The sequence below is a fragment of the Lagopus leucura genome, unplaced genomic scaffold (assembly GCF_019238085.1).
Source record: "Lagopus leucura isolate 7727_CA_CO unplaced genomic scaffold, USGS_WTPT01 Super-Scaffold_1, whole genome shotgun sequence".
Classification (NCBI taxonomy): Eukaryota; Metazoa; Chordata; class Aves; order Galliformes; family Phasianidae; genus Lagopus; species Lagopus leucura.
The window spans coordinates 40,378,351-40,398,748 of record NW_024962250.1 but is presented as its reverse complement, the minus strand read 5'-3'; the positions used below and the strand labels follow the sequence as shown (position 1 = coordinate 40,398,748).

At 42.0% G+C, this 20,398-nt stretch overlaps 1 long non-coding RNA gene across 1 annotated transcript in view; it reads left to right on the top strand.

Moving 5' to 3' along the window:
• The first annotated feature begins 19,929 nt into the window (after nt 1–19,929).
• The window catches only part of LOC122177340, a 57,850-nt gene continuing 57,381 nt past the window's right edge, over nt 19,930–20,398 (top strand). Inside the window, exon 1 of the long non-coding RNA XR_006178059.1 lies at nt 19,930–20,084. This is a non-coding gene — a long non-coding RNA (uncharacterized LOC122177340). The remainder of the gene's footprint in view (nt 20,085–20,398) is intronic.

Here is a 20,398-nt window from a genome sequence, read left to right as displayed (position 1 = left end):
TAAGTTGTTGCAGCATAACAAAGCGTTACAACTCCCAGCTGCACACTCAAACTGCAGTAGACACCAGAATCTATCTTTCTCTTGCCTGCAGTGTAGAATAGGTAAATGCCTTCAGCTTGGACACTTGTGGGCTGAGCTCATGTACCTGGGCAGTTTTTGCAGCAAGGATGATGGATGGCAGCTGAAATACGGCAGTCCGGTTTTGTGTCAAAGCCCTCAAGCAAATGATGCTCCTGATTTCCAGCTTGAGGTATGGGGAAGGTATAAGAGAATTGACAGCAACATGCTGAAGTCCATCTGCTTGGGTCAGAGGTTGCTAACATCTAACCTGTTGGAAAGCATCTTTCCCGTTGTTTCGGCTGCCCTCTGCATGCTGCTGTGCCTGCACAAAATTGTTGGATGTGTGTTGGTGCTGTGTCAGTGCCAGCAACCAGTGCCATTCTCGTGCATTAGCTCACTGCTGTCTGTGTGTCAGAAGGTGTCAGTGTTGATGCTGACTGCTGGCTTTCTGGCACAGGTAGCACTGCTGCTTATGTGCTTCTTGTGCAGACATCTGCCACACAGTGCTGCTGTGCAGGCAGGGTGGAAGCTCTTGTTTTTATGCCCGTGTGACTCGGTGTGATCTGCCTGGTGCTGGTGGCTCAGTGCACTGCTGACCTTATGCTGTTTCCTGAATTACTGAATCCTGGTGTCTGAACACACTTTTAACTGAGCTGTCAGTTATTATCCGCAGTTCCTTCCCTTTAGTGCCGGCATTTCACTTCCCTTTGTGGCTTTGCTTATAGTGAGACTTTCACAAGACGTGGAAGTGTGAGTCTTATTTTCATCAAGGTCTTTAACTTTAACTGCCATAGATAGTGCAACCATCCATATGCTAACTTGTTTTTTGATGTAACACTTTTTGTGGTTTGACTCTTTAGTTCATACTCACACATTTACTGTATTTCAGAAACAGCAAGACATCCCCTCTTCTACGTGAACTGTGTCTAGTTTTAATGTTTGTTGAAATGTTCTTGTTCTCAGAGTGTGTTCTTTGTCTACGTGCATCACTTTGAAATTTCAGGAGCAAAGGGCAAGGGCCTTACATATGAAGCATAAGTATAAAAGGCAAAGACCTACTTTAAGAAGATGTGAGCTGACTGTTCCATGCGTTCCTTTGCCTTTCAGAATATGTCCCAAAACTGGAACAAGTCCCACCCTTCTGGCAGCTCTTGGTGCTTGTAGGTGCCTGTGTCAGAGAGACAGTGATGCATTATACCCCATATCAACTCGAGGGAGGTTAGGTCCCATCTGCGAGACAGCATTTCTCCATCCAGTGGTTCTGATCCATCCAGGGCATCTGCTTACAGCATCTGCTTGTCTCTGGTGCGGCCTCAATGCCTGTCCTGACATGAGCAACTCTGCTGTGAGGTGATCTCGGTGATGACCACCCATGTGCAACGTGGGTGCCTCATCTGCAGACATCTTCTGTTACAGAGCCCACGAACAAGATGGTCTCTGGTGAGAGAGGGAAGCTGCATCAACAGCATCCAGTGGGTTTTGATGGACAAGGGCCTGTTTGTGAGGTCCCAGCATTCTTCCTAAATGATGTGGTAACATTCATCCTGCAGAAATCCAATCTGTGCTCACTTCTAACTGTATGCAAAGCAGGAGTCCTGGAAGGGCTGTGGGGTGAGGTGGAGCACCTGGAGCAGAGTAAGGGCTGTAATGTGCACATTAAAGGTAAAAAGCAAGGATGAGTTTATATACTTTCCAAAAAGCATGAATAGTCAGAATTTCCTCTGGTCTGGAAGTTTAATCTTTGAGATGGATGTGGATCACCGCATGATCAGAGAGCTCTTTTTCTTCCGTTACAGTTGGAAATGGGTTTCTGGATTTGATCACATAAGTGATCTTGCTGCAGCTGCCTGTGGAGGTTTGTAGAGCAGTGCCAGGCAAAGTTGGGATGGATCTCCTCAACCACTGTGCTGGTGCTTCTGAGAAGCCATCCCATCAAAGGAACTTGTACACTGCAGAGCTGAGCAGCCAGACAAGAGCTCATTCTGAGTGAGCTGGTTCTTTGGAATTTCCAGCATGTTGAGGAGGCATTTTGTTTGTGTCACATAGCCTCGCTCAGAAACAGTGAGCACTTGTCAGAGAGGAATGCCATGGTAACCCAGCAGTGTTGTTTCCAATATCTGAGCTAACGTAATATATAAGAGCAAGCGTAGAGTCTTGCACCTGGGGAGGAATAACCGCATGCATCAGTACAGGTTAGGGGCTGACCTGCTGCAGGAGCTGTGCAGTGCTCTCTTCTGTCGGGCTGGTAAGTTGTACTTTTCTGGAGCTGGTTACCTGATATCCTTAACATAAGTCACTTCCATCTCAACAAAAAAGAAGGTCTAGTTGTCTAGCTTTGAATGACATTGGCCATGCTGTATCCAAGACCTTTCTAGCCAGGAAAAAAAAGGTGTCAGCATATTCTGATGAGTACTGGAGCTGTGAATCAGGGCAGTTCATGTCAGCTGAAGATCTGACCTGCTTTGTAATTTGGAAAGCTGTGTTGGAAAATAGATTTCCTTGGTGGTGTATTGTGGTCACTCATCATTTCCTATGTGTCCTTTCAATCCCAGGGCGTTTCCTGTCTCGAGTACTCCATTAAAACAGCCTCACCTGCTGGCTCATTCCCCTGTACTGACAGGTTTTCTAATAGGCCACGACATGACTGACAGTTGAACCCTTTGCTACCTTATTTGCTGTGAAAGGTTACTGACTTGAGTGAAATGTGTTTAGAAAGTAAGACATTTGGCCTGGGGTTTAACCTTCTGAGTGCTGGGAGCCAGAGTATTTGACTTCAGCTATTGAGTGTCCCCACAAAGCTGACAAGGAGAGAACTCTGCGTGCGTCTGAGTGGGAGGACTGTGTTCCATGTTGTCAGAGAGGCCAAGGCTTTCCTACAAGAGCTCTGAGCCTCTTTGCAATTGCTGACAGAGGCGGTGCTGTGTTTTTGCTCCTGGCTTTTCACACCTTGTCTTTGCGTATGGAGACTTGACTTTAACATCCTTTGAACAGTTACCTCTGTCAGCAACTTGTGTTTTGTGGCTCAGACAAGATTGAAGGCTTGCTTTTTGATATTTTCCTTCCTCTTGTTTTGCCAGTCCCAGTTTGAAAGATGCACGCTGTTACCAGCAGAATGAGGGATGTGTCAGCAGAGTAATTTGCAGGTGGTCAAAGTCAGGGTTTTTGGAACAAATGTGCCATTGAACTGAAACATTGCATAGCCAATGCACAAAGTGATTTTTTCCAGTGAGATCTGCAATGGGGGAACAGACTGGGAACTGCTGAGGACATCAGAAATTCCCTTGTGGGCCAGCACACATAGCAGCTTGGCTGTGTGCTTTCATGTAGGGTGGGTTGGATGGGTCCCTGGGTAGGTGAGATGGCCCTTGTGTAGCCATGGGGCTGAGTTTTGTTCTCTCTGTTTGTGTTGGAGTGCTTTCAGCTTTTCCCCATGCTATGTATCTTGTTTACTTTCACTGCATTATTCAAGAGCAGTACAGGTCTTATAATATCAAAATACATTTGCAATTTGCTTGCTGTTTTCTAACTTTTAATTTCTTTCTAGGGTAATTTATACCTACCAAGAAGATCTTTCTTTCCATATACAGCGTACTTGAAACTATTCAAAACAGTCTTCTTTTGCACTTGTCTTTAAATACTTTCAGGTCAAGTAAACTTTGCTGCAAGAATATGGTGACTGCATGCAGGATTCTGACCCTACGTGTGAAAGTAAGCAAATGCAATTATGCTTGCTTCTCTTGCACCATGTTGAGTGGAACGAGGAGAGTTTGATCAGCTCATTCTTTCTTCCTCTGGTAATGAAAGAGAGAATGACAGAATCACAGAATAACAGAATGGCCAGGGTCGGAAAGGACCTCAAGGATCATGAATCTCAAAGCCTGTTTCAGGGTCTGGGGTGTTACACTGAGATGGCAAATGATCTTGGTTGAGTTTTCAGATCCAGTCCTTTGCAGTTTTTTCACTTTGGGCCATTGTGAAGTAAAAAGAACTGCATTGCTCTTCAGTGATTGCAAACATGTTCAACCTTGCAGGAAGACCCTGGGGAGACAAGAGGGAGCTCTCTCAATGGGAGTCCGTGGACATAACGGGAACCATTGTGTACACATTAAAACAGAGAATGATTCAAGTCAGACATGTGGAAATTGCAGCTCCTGCCACATATTACACACCAAGACCAAGTTCTGATCCTGTAAGGTACCAAACATCTTCTACAGCTCCTCTAGTTGAAGCTGTTGATCATGGTCCTGAGGTGCAGGAGGCAAAATCTTCATCAAACATCTGTTGTGTGAAAACAGCATTGCTGTTCCATTTTGGAGCATGCTTGAGGTGTCTCGTGAATAAGCAACAGGACTGTCAGAAAAATTCTCAGGATAATTTTGGTTGATTCAATTTCTCATTAAATTTGCAGAGGCATCCTGGTGATGTGAAGCATGAGACGAGGTGAGAGCTGTGTGTTTAGGCATGGGAGAGTGCTAGATGGGCATGAGAGTAAACAGTGGGTACTGCAGCATTTAAAAACAGCTAAATATGTGACATTAGCTTGGGTAGCAAAAATCAGTGAATTACCCAGAAGCCCTGTGTACCTACTACGTACCTGTGAAGTCTCAAGTTGTTTCATGCATTTACCTGTGTTGATGCCTGGTGGTTTATAGAAGAATGTTCATTCCATTCACACCCAGAAGTAAGAAGGCAGCGCTCGTTTCTGGAAGGCTACAGTCATGGCTGTTCTTCCTGGGCCATTTCTGGATTTCATACTTTCTCATGTCTTTCATTTTCTAACTCTTGAGTGGCTGTAATTTTGGCTATGGCATTCCTGCTTTGTACATTGACTGTAAAGAAAAGCTCCCTGAAATTTTCAGAAAGACTATATATATTTTTCTAGAGACAGAAGTGCAGTTTAGGAAAGTATCTTGCATCCCTGGGCAGCCAGAGAAACGCAGATAGTCTTTGTTATAGTTTCTCTGAATAAGGAGGAACCTGTGCATGATTACACTGAAAATACTTCCCTCTTTTAATGTGGAGATAATCCAACTTGAAGAAGAAAAGGTTAAGTGTTCTATCAAACATCAAAATGTTGTGTCTGTCTGTATTTTGGCTCACTCACCGAACACATCTGCGTGTTAATTTTGTGCTCAGAATCGTGCAGCCACGTGCTTTGACTGATTGGTCATGAATCTGAATTATGCTTGGATCCTTTCCATTTCCTCTAATAACCCAGGAGGATGCTAATCAAGAAGTGCAGCTCAGAAAGCCCTGTGAGGAGGGGGTTAATTCTGGGAGGCTCCTTCAGCAGCCACGGCTCTGCTTGTTCCTCTCCTTGGACTGGGACATCTTGGGCAGGAGGAGATGAGAAATCATGATGGGCTTGCTTTGTTCTATTAACTAATTAGAGGCTTACCAGGAAAGATCAGAAATGCCGTTTTTTCACTGCAAAGTCAGTGCTGGCATAGCAGAAATATCAAGGAAGGAAGCAGAAAACCTGCACTTGGGACTGCAGCACCATGGCAGTGGGCAAGGAAGCCACGTGGGTGCAGAGGAAATGGATGTTCTTCTTCCTCCCACCTCAGGGTCACAGCACATCTACTATGCCTTGGCTTCCTGAATTCCACCTGATTTTCTGCCTCATCCAAAAAAACACGCTGGTACATAAAGCTTCCCTTGCATTTCTGCCCTCGTGACATAGGAAGGCAATACTGCTTGTCCCTCTTTGGAACATAGCAGGTTGTCCATTTCTAACTTGTTTTTTTTTTTTTTTTAAAACCAGACAATATTTTGAACCAATACAAACACTGCAGAAATATTCCACATTTCAGAAATATCCCATATTTCAAGGCTTAGGCTATTTGAGATCATTTTGTCATTTCAGAATGTTATAGGGAATCTCAGCTCTGCAAAGCCTGAAAATACCTTTCCCCTAGTTCTGCCTCCAGGACCAAGACTGTGTTAATTCTTGCTAGCTATGACCACAGGAGAACTGTGATACAGATAAGAGGCTGTGCACATCCTCAGAGCCTGATTCCCTGCAATGTGCCATCATCAAGGCAGCTCACCAAGTGGTGACTCAGAAATGAATGTCAGGCAAGGGATGCATTTCACATAAAGCTGGTGCACCCAGGTAACAAGAGTTAGATATTGCTTCCTAGAAGAGTGCAGAGAAGTGTTATGCAGCAGAAAGGTGCTTCCAGAGCCTCTTTGGGGTTTAAACTCTGAATTTTCGAGCAATGATAAGCAGGGAATAAATAACTGTGGGAGGAGATAATGGGTTTGGAGGTGGCCAAGGAAGGTGTTCAGCACAAGCTGAATGGGTTTTGAGGTCAAATACTGAAATAAGATCTCAGCAAATAGCTCACAAACTGAGATCTGCTTGTCCACAGGGCAGGTTACATCAGTTTGAAAATATCACCAATTAACTTTTGGTAGGCAAATTTGCTTCATTTTAAGAATGGCCAATGACGTTTTACTTAAACCTCTTCCCAATCAACAGAAGCTAAATGCAGCGTTTGGGTTAAGCTAATAAAGGATTATCTGCATGGTGTCTTGCAGTGGCTTAGTGAAATTGGTTCTAAATACATCCCTTAAATTAAAGTACTGGCACTTAATAAATTGAGAAGCTCTAGGCATCATAATGCGGAGGGATTAGGCACTCTGCTTCATGTCATGGGCTTGTGGGAACCTGAAGAGAATGTGGTAGGATTGAATGAAACTGTTCTGAAGGACATTTCTCTCCTGTCTAAATGTGTACCTAATAACGTGTGAGTATATACAGTGCATTTCAGCAGGTGATACTGATGCTCTGATTGCCATCTCTTTAACTGTGAAGGATTCAAAATACGTAATACAGTCTGTGGCTTTGATTAATGGTGTTTTTGGATTTTTTTTTTCCTGTGTAGGATTGGAATTGTTTTTAAGAAATGATTTTATAAGATAAAGCCAGTTTTTGGAGTTCACATTATATTCAACCTCAAGAAATGTTTCCACTTAATGGTTATATCCAATAAATTCTATGCAATGTTTCCAATTAATAATGATCTCCAAATTCCCATATTACCCTCTCACAGAGGATTTAGTAATATATGGGTAAATTACTTTAATTCTTCCTTGTTCCCATTAGCATACTAAACGACAATTATAATATTCTCATTTTTCAAATATCCTGAAGTTTTTACCACATAACATTGGGATTCCTTTCCACGATGTTTGCAGAAAAAAAAAAAGGGAATTTGTCTGCATAGCAGTATATTGGAATTGAATAGAGCTGAATCTGCTATTAAGAAATGAGTATTTCACAGTTTGCATTAGGGAAAGACAGCTTTAACTGAGCAGGATATGGTTCATTACAAATATATGTATATATATATGTGTACCTTTGCCTCCAGAACTGGCTGATCTGACCTACGATTCTTTGTTAATAAGAAAAAACATACATGGCTGATGCTAATAGGCAGAAATAACTCACCTCAAGACAGCATTGTTGCAAAAAGGAAGCTGTAGTGTTGCTCCTCAAGAATTGCCAGCATAATGCTGGCTTGCTAAGAAATGTTATAAAGCACAGTGAAATGTATCTGTCCCGAATTTATCACTTAAGGAAGCAGAACGCCATTTAACACAGAAATGGGTCCAGTGGCCAAGTTTGGAGATTCATTTGCCTCGATATTCCTGTCTCCTGCAGTGACCATAAATGAGTGCCTGGAGTGGGATGTGAAAAATAAACCCGAGTCTGTAGCTAAACTCGATGCTTTACCCTAATAGCTCTTCCTGTCTTCAGCGCTTCCGAGCTCGTAGAATTTCTGTGCCAGATGTGTCTTCGTGATGGGCTGCTCCTTGTGACCTTAATGCAGGTTCACAATTGATTGCAGAAGTGGAAAAAATGCAGGGAAATAACAGTGACTTTCTGGTAGTTCCTATTGCACGAGGGCTGACCTTTTCCCAGCTGTGGATGTAAAGAAAATGTACGCTGTGGAAGCCACAAAGCACAGAGGAGCCCTGTGCACTGCATTTTGGTGCTTAGAAGGAAAAGGAACAGGAGCAGAGAGGGCTAAATGGGACTGTGGCTCTCTGGTTATGTAGGTCTGCTGGCCTCTTCTTCTGGGGAAATGTTACAAGCAATGAACTAATGAAGGGAGCAAGAACAAGCTATTGCTCATTGTGGCCAACAAAAGCCACTAAGCTCTATACTAAGGGATTTGTGTTTTTATCAATTTCAATCAATTTTTAATCAATTTCAATTAGTAATCCTTCTGAAAACACTGAGAAATGTATCAATAAATGATAATAATGGGAAGGATAAGCTCGGGAGTATGGAATCATAGAGTCATAGAATCATGGAATCACAAGGTTGGAAACGACCTGTAAGGTCATCTAGTCCAACCGTGTCCTCATCATCATTGCCACCACCAGCACTAAAGTAGTTGAGGTTCTGGTTGGATCTTAGGAAGGATTTATTCTCCAAAAGAGCAGTGCTGCACTGGCACAGCTGCACAGCAGTGGTGGGTTCACCATCCCTGAGGTGTACCAGAGCTATGGAAATGTGGCACCAATGGACATGGACAGTGGGTATGGTGGGGTGGGCTGAGCATCCTGAGGACTATTCCAGCCTTAATGATTCAATAATTCTATGAAACGTCCCTGGAAAGAAAGGTGGGTTTTTTGTTGTTGTTGTTTTTGTCTTTCTGCCCCCACTGATAGCCGTGTCAAGAAGAGACTGATGGGACATCAGAGAGATGCAAACATTGGGAGGTTGTGAGGCTGAAATGTGAGCTGATGCAGAACTTCAATAGTCTGTGGTATTTAAGGATGCCATAATGTTACTGTTTAAGTTATAGGACCTAACTGTAAATCTACTAGAAAGAATATCTGTGCTCGGTGCAGTAAAAAAACCTGCAGCAAGACATTGGGCTGTGAGAGAGGCCTTCAAGGGCAATTTCACAAAACATTTAAAATCAATGGTATAGCTTTGATGGGAATCTTTCATAATATTTGTGAAAATGATAATGCAGAACGAGGGAGGGTTGAGAGGAGCAACAGAAATGGTAAAGGCTGAGGCACGCAAACCTCTTCTCTGAAGAGCCTCTGAAAGCCTCTTTGTTCTCAAAGAATGGAAGGTGTGGGTTTGTCTGTAAAGGCTTTTCTAAGGGGCACCCTTCCCTCGTGCCTCTCCAGAATGGGAGAAATTCAATGCAACTGAAAGGCTGAGAGAGAAAAATATATTCTTCTATGTCATTTGTACTGAGCCTGTGGAGCTGCAAAATAGTGACTGGAGCCAGAACCAGCGTTACCAATTATATGCTTTGGTGGTTAATTAAAACATCTAGATTGCTTATAATTGAGGGAGGAGGGGGAATTCCCTCTCATTGCATTTATACCAATCTCCATCTTCTAGGAATAGCGTGAAATTTGTTGTCAGAAGCAGATTATCCCACCTATCTGTCGGTGGGGTTTCACGTAACTCCCTTTAAAATTCTGCTCTGCAAGTAACTGCTGGAAATGAGACATTTGGCTCAATTCCAGCCTGGGAATTTCTGTGCTCCCGACTGCAAATCATTGTTTTTTTTTTTTTTTGGTCAGGATAATTGAACCAGATCCTCAGCGGATGTAAATTATCCTTGCTCTGTTGGAAGCGCTGTTCCACGGTTTGTGCAGATCCAGCATTTGTGGTCTTGTACGTGGCAGTGTTGAACGTGCTGCGAGCGCGCCGAGTATCTGTTCCCTTGGATATTTCACAGGATTATTAAGTTAAACAGGTGAGCAGGAGGATTTGTAAAATGTTAATTTAGTTGTACTGTAACTACTTCGATGAATTGTGGCTAGCTTCAGCAGCAGGGCACGTGCATCTGGCTGGTGCAGCAGGGATGAAGGCTGAATGCAGTTTGTGGAGTCAGCCACTTTGAAATCTCTTTCTTTCTTAGTAAGTTCTGTAGATGCTCTTTGTTGGCAGATTTTTTTTTTTTTTTCCTTCTGTCCCTAGCTAGAGAAATAAAAAAAAAAACCAACCCAAAACCCAGAATATTTACTGCTAACGTAATGTACTCTTTAAAGAGGAAGGACATTTTATACACCATTCAATACATATTTTAGAGCCATTTCTGGTAACCAAACTGGGGTTCACCACTTCTACCATTTTTCTAAAATATTCCAATTTGGTGTCTTGGGCACAGATTTGAATTCATAAGAAGTCATTGTGAGTTACAGGCCTGGGAGAAGCGGGGCTTGTACAAACAACAGCTATAGAAGGATGAGGGGGATTTTCAGGTATTAGGCTGCACTCAAGGGACTGCAGTTGAACTCAGCCCTGTGCAAACCTCAGATGTACGCTGGTATTCCTTTTCTGTATGTTTGTGTCAGTGTTTTAATTTGGATGAGGAATTCACTTTTCAAGCAAATCTTCAGTCTTTCTCACTCTACTGCATTTTTCTGGATGTTGTGTTGAGGGACATGGTTTTGTGGGAGCTATTGGTAATAGGTGAATGGTTGGAATGGGTGATCTTTTAGGTCTTTTCCAACCTTGGTGATTCTATGATTCTATGAATTGTGCTATGGAGCATTTCTGGCATGTGAAAATTGATTTAGGATGTAGCTCAGTTGAAATGAGTGCACCCAACACATGCCCACTATAGGCCCATGCTCAGGGCACTGTGCCAGACTGGAGCGGGCCACAATAAAACATGTGAAACATAAGGGTGCTGGGTCTGCAGAGACAACTGCTGCACTTTATAGGTACACTCCTATTGTGGCCACAGGAGCCCTGATAAAATGAATGTAGCTCCCTCGCCTCAGTTCTCTCTCTACCCAATGGACATTCCCATCTCCCATTTGTTTCTCTTGACTAAGATGGAAAACAAAGAGCAAGTTTCATATAATGGCATCACTGGAGTGAGATTGCATGGTCATGAAGAATCTTTGGAAACAGCATGCTCGGCATTCCTGAATACACCAAGCAAAAATGAAGAATGCAATTACATTACTAACATTATATCCTGGTGGTTCTACCAACCTATATCTCTGTGTGGGATTTGGTCTTAACTGGGGTCATGAACATAGTTAACTATTACAGATTTCCTGGAGAACTGCTTAACCTGGGGCTTAACCTTTAAACAGAAGTCTTTCCAGTTCAGATCTAACTGTCATGACAAATAGAAAGATATTCACCTCCATTCTAGCTTCAGGGTTTCTTTCAGTTATTCTAAGTTTATCAGGACAAGTGTATCAATAAAGGAAAAGCTGATTTGTTGCTAATGGAAGACCTGCTAATACACAGCTTTAAAAGAACTAACTTTTATTTTCTTAGTGAGAAAACGTTAGGTAGAAGAGTGAGACATCATTTGTTTGTTTGTTTGTTGGCTTTAACAAGCACATGAGTTCAACTCAGTTGAACTCAGTTATGAATGACTTACTTTAAAAAGAAACAGAATATGGCACAGAATGTTTGGGTTTTATGATTAAGCATGGTCATCATGCAAGAATGACTCATCTTAAGCAGGTTAAGAAGTGAATATTTTCGAGGTTATCTTTTGCTGTCTGGAGCACATATCTGGTTGTCAGCCAGTGAACAGGAGGAAAATCAGAGGAGGAATAACCCACAGGACAAAACTCACCTCTTCTTCCAGGCCTTCCCAGTCCAACCTCTGCATTGCTGAGCTGTGATCTCACAGCAGGAGGAGTACAAACAAAACTGGTGGCTGGGAAGAATGTGGACTGTAAAGAGGCTAGGTCAGTAAGGATGCAAAATTGCCTGTCTTGCGTGCCCTGTATGCAGTTGTAACTATGGATTGCTCTTTCTTTTCTTTCCATTTGTTGCTGGAAGACTTGGTAGGCTGCAGACTGGTAGGATTATACTTTTGGTAGGTATGTAGGACTGAAGAGGACACTGAGGGTCTCTGAATCAGCTGACCTTGAGGACAAGCTGGCAATGGGTATCTCATCCAGAAGGATCCATAGAGCATCCCTTCCAAGCTGCCAAACCCCAAAGGCTGCAAAATGCTTTCCAGCACCCTGGAATGAATGTGACTTTCCAAAGTCCTTTTCCACTGTACTACCCCACAGACTCTGCAAAATACAGAGGAAGAGCCATGGCTATATTTTAACAGGCATATTTCCCTTAAAGGAAATATCTCTCCCCCATCAATCTGTGTTTTCTATATCAGTCTGTAACACAGGAAGATGAACTCCATTTGGCAGTCCAAAGCTAATATTTTGGCCAAACAAATCAGTTACTGCAAGACCCATGTATATGAATCACATTTGGATTTTCTTTACATCTATATTTAAGTCCCCCCACCCTTTTTTTTCCTTGAAACTTCTCTAATCCTTGCTATTTAGAGAGCATCTGCATTTTTAATCTTAATAATATTTTTCATATTAAGAAGTTCCCATCGCTAGTATTAAAAAGTTTAATTCCCAATTCATTCTTACAGAAGTGTGAAAGCTGATGAGCATAAACTAGCACGCTTCCTGACGGTACATATCATTTCTTCTCTAAATGTGTGAGTTCTTTTTGCTTTTCTGTGATAGGATTGTGTAGGCTGTATAGTCTACCTTCAAAAGTTCTCCACCTCTATCCATAATCTACTACCTCAGATGTTACCAAGAAGACAACTGCCATGAGCTGGAGCCAAAAGCTTCCCTCTGAGGCCGTTAGTAAGTCATTAAATACTATCAATAATCCTGTATATCTCTAGTCTTGTGCACTTGCCCAGTGTTTTTAAGCTGGATTGAAATACGAATGTCAAGCAAGTAATTACATTAACTTCCAAAGATATGACTTAGAAGAAAATGAACAGAGCACTTTGGTAGTTGGAAAAAATATGATAGGTTATTAATACTCTTCTACATATTAAGGATTTTCTGCATATATAAAATATTTGGGGAAACTCAGAAACTCCTGGTCTGTAAGAATTCAGGGGTATGAAATCAGACTTGCAATTGCATTTCAGGGATGTTTGAAAAAATTGTTGGGGTTTCATGGCTTCTAATCTGATCGTGTCTGCACTGTGGTAGAGGACTTCAGTGTCCTTCATGTATGTCTGTCCCACTGTCCTTCTGGATCCAGATCCAGGTGGGATCTCTATATCAGTAGCCCTGAGGAATATCACCCATCACTGTTCTCCAATGGATAGTGAGCTGTTGACTGCAGCTCTTTGAGTGTGATGATCCAGCCAGCTCCTTATCCATCAAATCCGTGTCTCCAAAAATTGGAGACAGGGATGTTGTGCAGGACAGTGTCAAAAGCTTTGCACAAACCTGGGTAGATGACATCAGTTGCTCTTCCCTTATCCACTAATGCTGTAAATTCCATTGCAGAAGGCCACTAAATTTGTTGGGCATGGTTTGCACTTAGTGAAGCCGTGTTGGCTGTCAGACAGCCTTCTACTTTCTCTTATGCATTCACATCAGTCACTCTTTTTACCCTCCTAGTGCCAAGGGGGTTTGTTCCCTTCTGCTGCTCAGATGTGCTCCAAAAGCAGATGTCTTTGCTTATTGCACCAGCCTCCTTCACCAGGGAGAGTGTGCATTTAAGCTGTTACCCAACTGAACAGCAAGAAATGCAGCTGAGCCCACAGGGAAAGAGTTCTTTCAGGAAATTTCCATTCTCTTCACTGCCATAGCAAAGATGCATTGCTGTTGGGATGCTCATCCAAACAGAACTGTCACATCTGTAATCGTTCACTGCACAGTAGCAGTGGCACAGCAAGCAGATTAATTTCCACTGTTTGTTATTATTTGACTTTCTTGTATTAACAATAGCAATGCAAATTGTCTCTGCCTCCATAAAATCAAGCTAGATGGATCGTTTTGTTGATGTGAAGTAGATTTACTTGCATTTAACTGATTTTTGATAGTGTTAGGAGATAATTCTTGATTAATCAGCAGGATTTATTTATTTATTTATTTATTTTCACAGAGGTTCAGCCTGTTGTAACAAACACTCCCCATCTCTGTTCTCTGTGGTTCCCAGAGTTATAATTTATTCTGCATCTCACAGATCACTGCAGGATGATCCGTGGCAATGCAGCCTTGTTCAATGTGTGTGCAGACAGACTGCATTATCTCTAATGTTTTGAATCTGATCATGTTATGTATCCAGTTAGTGTAATCTCCCGATCAATTTCCATTGAGTTTTGAGATCTGTTGTTTCTATTAGCTGAATTCTGTGCCTGGAGAACCTGGAGCTGTGTGGACGTAATAGCCAGAGTCTTTCCTGTGAAAGGCATATTTGTTCTGTAAGAGTCTTTTAACAAAACCAGATGGAGGATTTCCCCGTGGCTCTGTCACTTACTGAACATACAGGGTTTAGGATATTTGTTGGTACGAGGAGATCCTCCCATGTCAGGTGGGTCATTGAATCATTCAGGTTGGAAAAAAACCTCCAAGATCCCCAACCCCAGCCAACCCCACCATGCCCACTGCCCACGTCCCTCACCGCCGTATCTCCATGGTTCTTGAACACCTCCAGGGGCAGAGACTCCATTGCCTCTTGGTCTCTAGGAGGCTTCCTCACCTTCACTTTTTTCTTTTGATCAGCTCTTGGGGGCAACGAGACAAGAAAGCAAATTTGAGTGCCATTTCCTTATTGGAGCAGAACGTTTTCATTCTTTTTCTTCCTTAGTAAATGTCGACTGCTCTTACAAGCTTGGGCAGAAATTACTTCCATAGCTATGGTAGAATCAGAAAGGTTTTAATTTCTTACATTTCATCGGTAATCATAGCTAATCATTTCTTCTCTTGATGTCAATTGGTAGCATGACTTGCCTGAAAATAAATAATTTCATGTATGACCGTGCCAATTAAATCTAATCGTTTCTGTTGAACTGTCCAGAAACCTCAAGAATACTTATATGTACAAACAAAGATAATTTTAACTTGAAGCAGAAAGTCTCTCAAAATACAGACAGACATCACAGGATCTTGGCAAGGAATGAGGGAAGAAGAGCAGGCTGAAGAAATAATGAAAGCCTGCTTTTTATCTGCCTTCCATGGGAACCCCCATCTGTTCTTCTGTGAGATCAATGGGAATCATTTTCTTCTCTTCACTACAGTTTTGGGGAGCAACTACAACAGTGGCAGATTCAGGTATAATATTGCAGCTCTCCTCTGCTCTACATTTTCTCTGAGTATTACAGTGCTAATATGAAAGTACTGGAAAAGAAGCATTAATAGCGTTTCTAAGAATACTTTATCTTGTATTGCAAAGGAAGGAACAATGCCACCAGAAATAAGGAGAGCTTGAAAGAGCAAGAATTTGTTGTTTTTTCTTTTTCTCTCTGAAGTTCTCATTATCAGTATTTCAACAGGGACACAGTCCTTTACAACGAGATAAAGTAAGCACAGAGAAATAATAGCTGTATTGTTACCGAAAAGAAACGGATCTTATTATGGAATAAGGTGGCTAAAACTCCTATGCACTTAAGCTAGATAAGTACAACTGATTGCACCTTTCCCTCAAATGCCTTTGCAGCTGCTGAGTGCAAAGATCTCCTCACCCCCAATTAAAATCACTGTGGCCTCCAAGACCCAACACTGCAGCAGCTTAGCGGTCTGCCTAAACAAATATATTTTCCTCAGCCAGGCAAAGTACATGCTAGCTATATATTACTATTAAGATGAGAAGCATTTAGACAAGCTGAAATAATGACTTGCATTTTTTCGGTACCTGATTGCTGTGCAGGGCTAATCTGCCCTTGCCATTCTTTTCATTGCCTCAACTGGGTGCGTTATTAATGGATAACCATTACCCTGCATCTGAGAAATACCTACCCAGAGAGAAGCCATCTGCTGTGTTGCCATCAGCAGCTTGGGTAGCACCTGTGTCTTTGCAGTCCTGAAGAAACACTTGGCTTTGCTTGTTTGATGTCTTGGTGTAACATAGTGGGGCAGTGTTTCAGAAACAGTGGTGGTGCATTGGAAATCATAGAGTCTTAGAATTGTTTGAGTCGAAAGGGACCTTTATCATAGAATCATAGAATCATTTGAGTTTGAAGGGACCTTTAAAGGCCTTCTGTTCTTGTCTGGGGAGAAGACAGTGGCTGTGATGACTTCCCTCCAACTTAGCATTGGTTACACTTTGTGTGGAGGCTGTGGTGGTGGTGCCCCATCCTTGGAGACAGTCAAGGTCAGGGGACGTGGCTCTGAGCACCTGATGGAGCTGTGGGTGTCCCTGTTCATCCCGGGGATGCTGGACCAGACGGCCTTCAGAAGTTCCTTCCAACTCTAACAACTCGCTGATCCTAATTAGCTGTGCCATCTTTGTGACAGGGAGCATCTCTATTGGCATTAGCACTACTGGATTAACCACAAAAGGATGGTGAGGCCCTGTGCAGAGGCAGACACCATGAGGACTGCATATGGCAGAAGCACACTGGGTTGTTTCTATTTCTGTCTCGTTTTTGGAGTCTTTAAATTACAGCAACCCATCCCATCTTGTGGTATTTTATTATCTGTGCCCGTAGCTCAAGTAATAAGGTAGAGTTAATCAATAAAAGTTGTATTTAGCATCAGTATTCCTGGTTCTCAGTTTCAGTGCTTTGAGGAGTGCTGAGAGTTCAGCCCACGCTGCTTTACAGGTGGGTTTGTGCTTTTCCATCTCAGCTATTACAGCCAAATGGGAAAGTGTGGTACCCGGTACCAATTAGAAAAGATTGGCAGATGTAATAAGACCAAAAAGAGCGGTGTTTTTTTTTATTCTCCACAAATCTGTTGAACATAGGAATTAAAACTTGTGACTCAAACCCTCAGGAACATCAATTTGGCTTAAAAAATATGAGAGAAGTGGCATTTTAAGGATACATATTAGTTCTTAATTCTTCTCTTGTTCTGCAGCTTCAGATTTTCCAGCTTCATCCCTTAACTAGCGGCTGTAAACTTTGATGTTTGAAGCAAAATCAAAATGAAATTCTAGGCTTTTGGAGCTGGGAGAAAGCAATATATATTGCAGTTCTGAAGGTACAGCTGTGAATGCTGTAACAGTGACTGAAGCATATAATTTGCTCCTGGTATTGTTTCAGCCGCGCTCGGTGTGGAGGAATCTTTTCCTGATGCCGCTTTCTCCGAGTGCAGCAAACGCAATTTGGTTCGTTTAGACTAATCTTGTTTTGGCTCAATACCTTCTTTCAATAATAAAAGTAATAATAATAAAATAAGCTTTCTTATATATAGCTTGGGGAAGGCTGCGCGAGAACTTTCAGAAGGGCCATTGCAATGAAAAACCATTGTGGAGATTTAATGCTTTTCAGCCTCCCACCCAAGTGAACACAACTACAGCAAAGAAAGTGCTTTTTGAGTTCAGTGAAAGAGATGTTCTCTTTGTTTTCTTGATGTCTGATTTATCATCTGGGTTTTCAGCTGTCACTGTTAATAAAAAGAATTACGGGGCTTTAAAGGCAGACCAAAGTGTTGCTCCTTTCCTGGGACCTGGGTTTACTCTTTTTCAAAATGCAGGAAGCAAAGAATTCAGTGAAAGGAGAGGATCGGTTTCAAAGCTTTCCACTGAAATTTCCAGCCACTGGCATCAAGTCTAATACATTGCAGCTGATCTCAAATCTAAAATCAACTCTCATGTCTGCAGCATCTTAATTAATGATGCTGGAACTCTCCACCTGCTAAAAGGAATCCATTTACTCGCAGAAAGAAAATTACAGTCTTGACATATTTTCCCTACAAATCCATTTGCATTCACTTCCTTTGCTGCTGTGGACTTGGATAAAACAATTGTACTTTTAAAACTCTGGCAGAAGACAACTTTCAATGGAAATTTTCTTTTGCAAACATTTTACTCTGACAGTTTTATTGGGCTATGAATAGGAACTCGAGGCAGAATTTAGCGCATTGATAAGTTTTAAGGTACTGCATGAGCAGTGCCTGCTGAAAGCAATTTTATAAGTCAGTCACAATATCCATTAGTTTACAGATATACTGGAAGTAACTTCTGCCTTCACTTTGCTTTAGATCAGCTCTTTCCCACCTGTGTAAAACATTGTGCCACTTCAGAGTGAAGATCAAGCATTCAGGCCTTAAAAGCCAGCAAGTGCAATGTTTCAGTGGGCAGCTGCAATCCCAAAGTTGAAAAGCATGTACCTTCTTCTCCATACACCCTCATGCTACGGCCTCTGTGTCAATCATCAGAAGTCCCTCACCAAGCAGTGGTACAGAAAATGTCAGCAGGCTGATTGGTGTCCTGCTCAGGTGCCCATCTTTGCAATGCCATAGCCTCCAGCAGCTGTTTTAAGTTAAAACCCCATTGCTTTGAGGCAGAGCCCCACAGATGAGGAAGGCCACAGCTGTTTCTGTTACTAAATGCCCAGAAAATCCTGACCACATGAACTGTGGTTCAGTCATTCTTTCTCAGAACTAATTTGGCCTTATGTTTGTGTTTCTTCCTTCTCGTGCTTCATTCCTGTGTTAGTGTGGATTTCTTTCCTCTCACAAGCCCTCCTGGTGCTTCTTTATTCCCTTGATCCTTTTGTGCCTGTGGGACCACCCCAAGGGCTTTCTTTTCCTGACACTTCTATTATTTTAAAGCCTTTTACTTTTCGGTTGACTCCAATCGTGGCTGTCAAAAGTAATCACGTTTTTATTGGGTTTTTTTTTTTGGAAGCTTTTTCAGTATTTTGTTGGCATTTATAACATTTGAAAGAAAAGAAGGTGGCAAAGATGTAGAGAACGTCATCATCTCTGGGTCTTCAGTGCACTTCACTGCTTTGTCTGGTGGTGACCCATGGCTAACTCAAGGCACACAGGCTTGTCCTTCGCATACGTTTTCCTACCTGGTCCACCAAGCTGATGGAAAATGTCACCCTGTACTAATATCCCTTTCAATTCCATTTTCTGGAGCTCATTGGAAGAGACAGAGATGTTTTTTCAGTGGGAGAAGGAGATGTTCCTCTTCAAGCCTAGGTGGAAGGGGAATGGAGCAAAGAAATGTGGGGAGAGCAAATGAGGAGAAGGTTGGGAGTCCAGCAGCTCAGTGCTCTGATCGTAGGTTTGTAAGTCACATTCTCCTTTTGGCAAACACGTACAATGCACCTTAGTTCTGCTCCCCATTAATAAAAAAATAATTAAAATGGTGAGAAAATGGCACTTCTAGTGAAATGCAAAGTTTGCTTTCTGGCCAGCCCAGTGCTTTAGAAAAGGCTCTAAGTCATACTTTTCATGATTAAAGGATGTTTGCAACCCGGGAGCTAAAATTGAGTAGCTGTTGATTCCTGTTTTCATGCCAAAAATTGTACCTGTAGTGGTCAGCTACAGTGTCATGCTTTGCCATGGCAAGATAACACAAAAAAATTCCCTCCCATACAAATTTTCATCAGCATTTTGTATTTGTTGCCACGTATGACTATTTCTTTTGATATACTAATAATTTTCTTCCAGCTGACACTGTAAATATGCCTGTTTGGTGAGGTGTTTTGTTTTTTTCCATGCGTATTTATTATAAATTAAGTGCTAAATTTCATTGCATCAGCTCAGAGATGGATTTAAAGAGCAGAAAAATGCAAGTAAGCTTTTGTTTTATGGACTACAGTTTTTATAATATACTTTCTTCAAGGAAGAATGAACATGCTTTCCTCATTGACATAACTCTTCCAAAGCTAATATTTTTACTAGTGCTCACGGAGTGCTGTAAATTAATTTTAAATACCTTTTAAGGATGTAATAACACAACGAATAAGAGAAGTAGGGAGGAAAAAGAGCTGCGAGAAATTCAGATGAAAATAATCAAAGCTGATCATGCCATTGAGTCTTCATACTTTATATAATGATGAACTTGAAGGAGGCAAGAAGAATGAATAAAAGCCAACTCATTTACTTCAGCCTAGAGACCTGATTCCTTTTTATCTTTAATTATCTTCGGTGGCTTTTGTTACATCCATCTGGCAGCTGGAAAGTGGAGGGAGAGCTCAACATGCATCCTAATAGGGAGGTCTGAAGAAAAAATGAATATCAGGATAAATTTGCTGGTGTCTGAGGACCAACAAACCTTCCCATGGATGTGTGGATATTCAGACAGCCTGTTGCCAGTCTCACCAGCACACAAGGTGATGTATGTACTTCTCTTCAGCTTATTTTTGTAGAGCAAGCCAGGTGTGGCAGGAGAGCAGTATTCTCACAGTTGAACAGGATTGCTTTTAAAGTTGTACAATAACCATAAAACCAACCAGCAGAAATGTCCCAAGTATCCTAATTTCACATAAAATCAATGAGAACGGCATTACATTGAATTTGTGCCTCTTGCCTGGACATCTGTACTCCTGTGGTGGTTAACAAGGTGAGCATGAGCTGGTAATGAAGAGTACTTAAAAGTTCACAAGTCTGATGATAGGAATTGCTTGTATGACAGCCCATGGGTGCC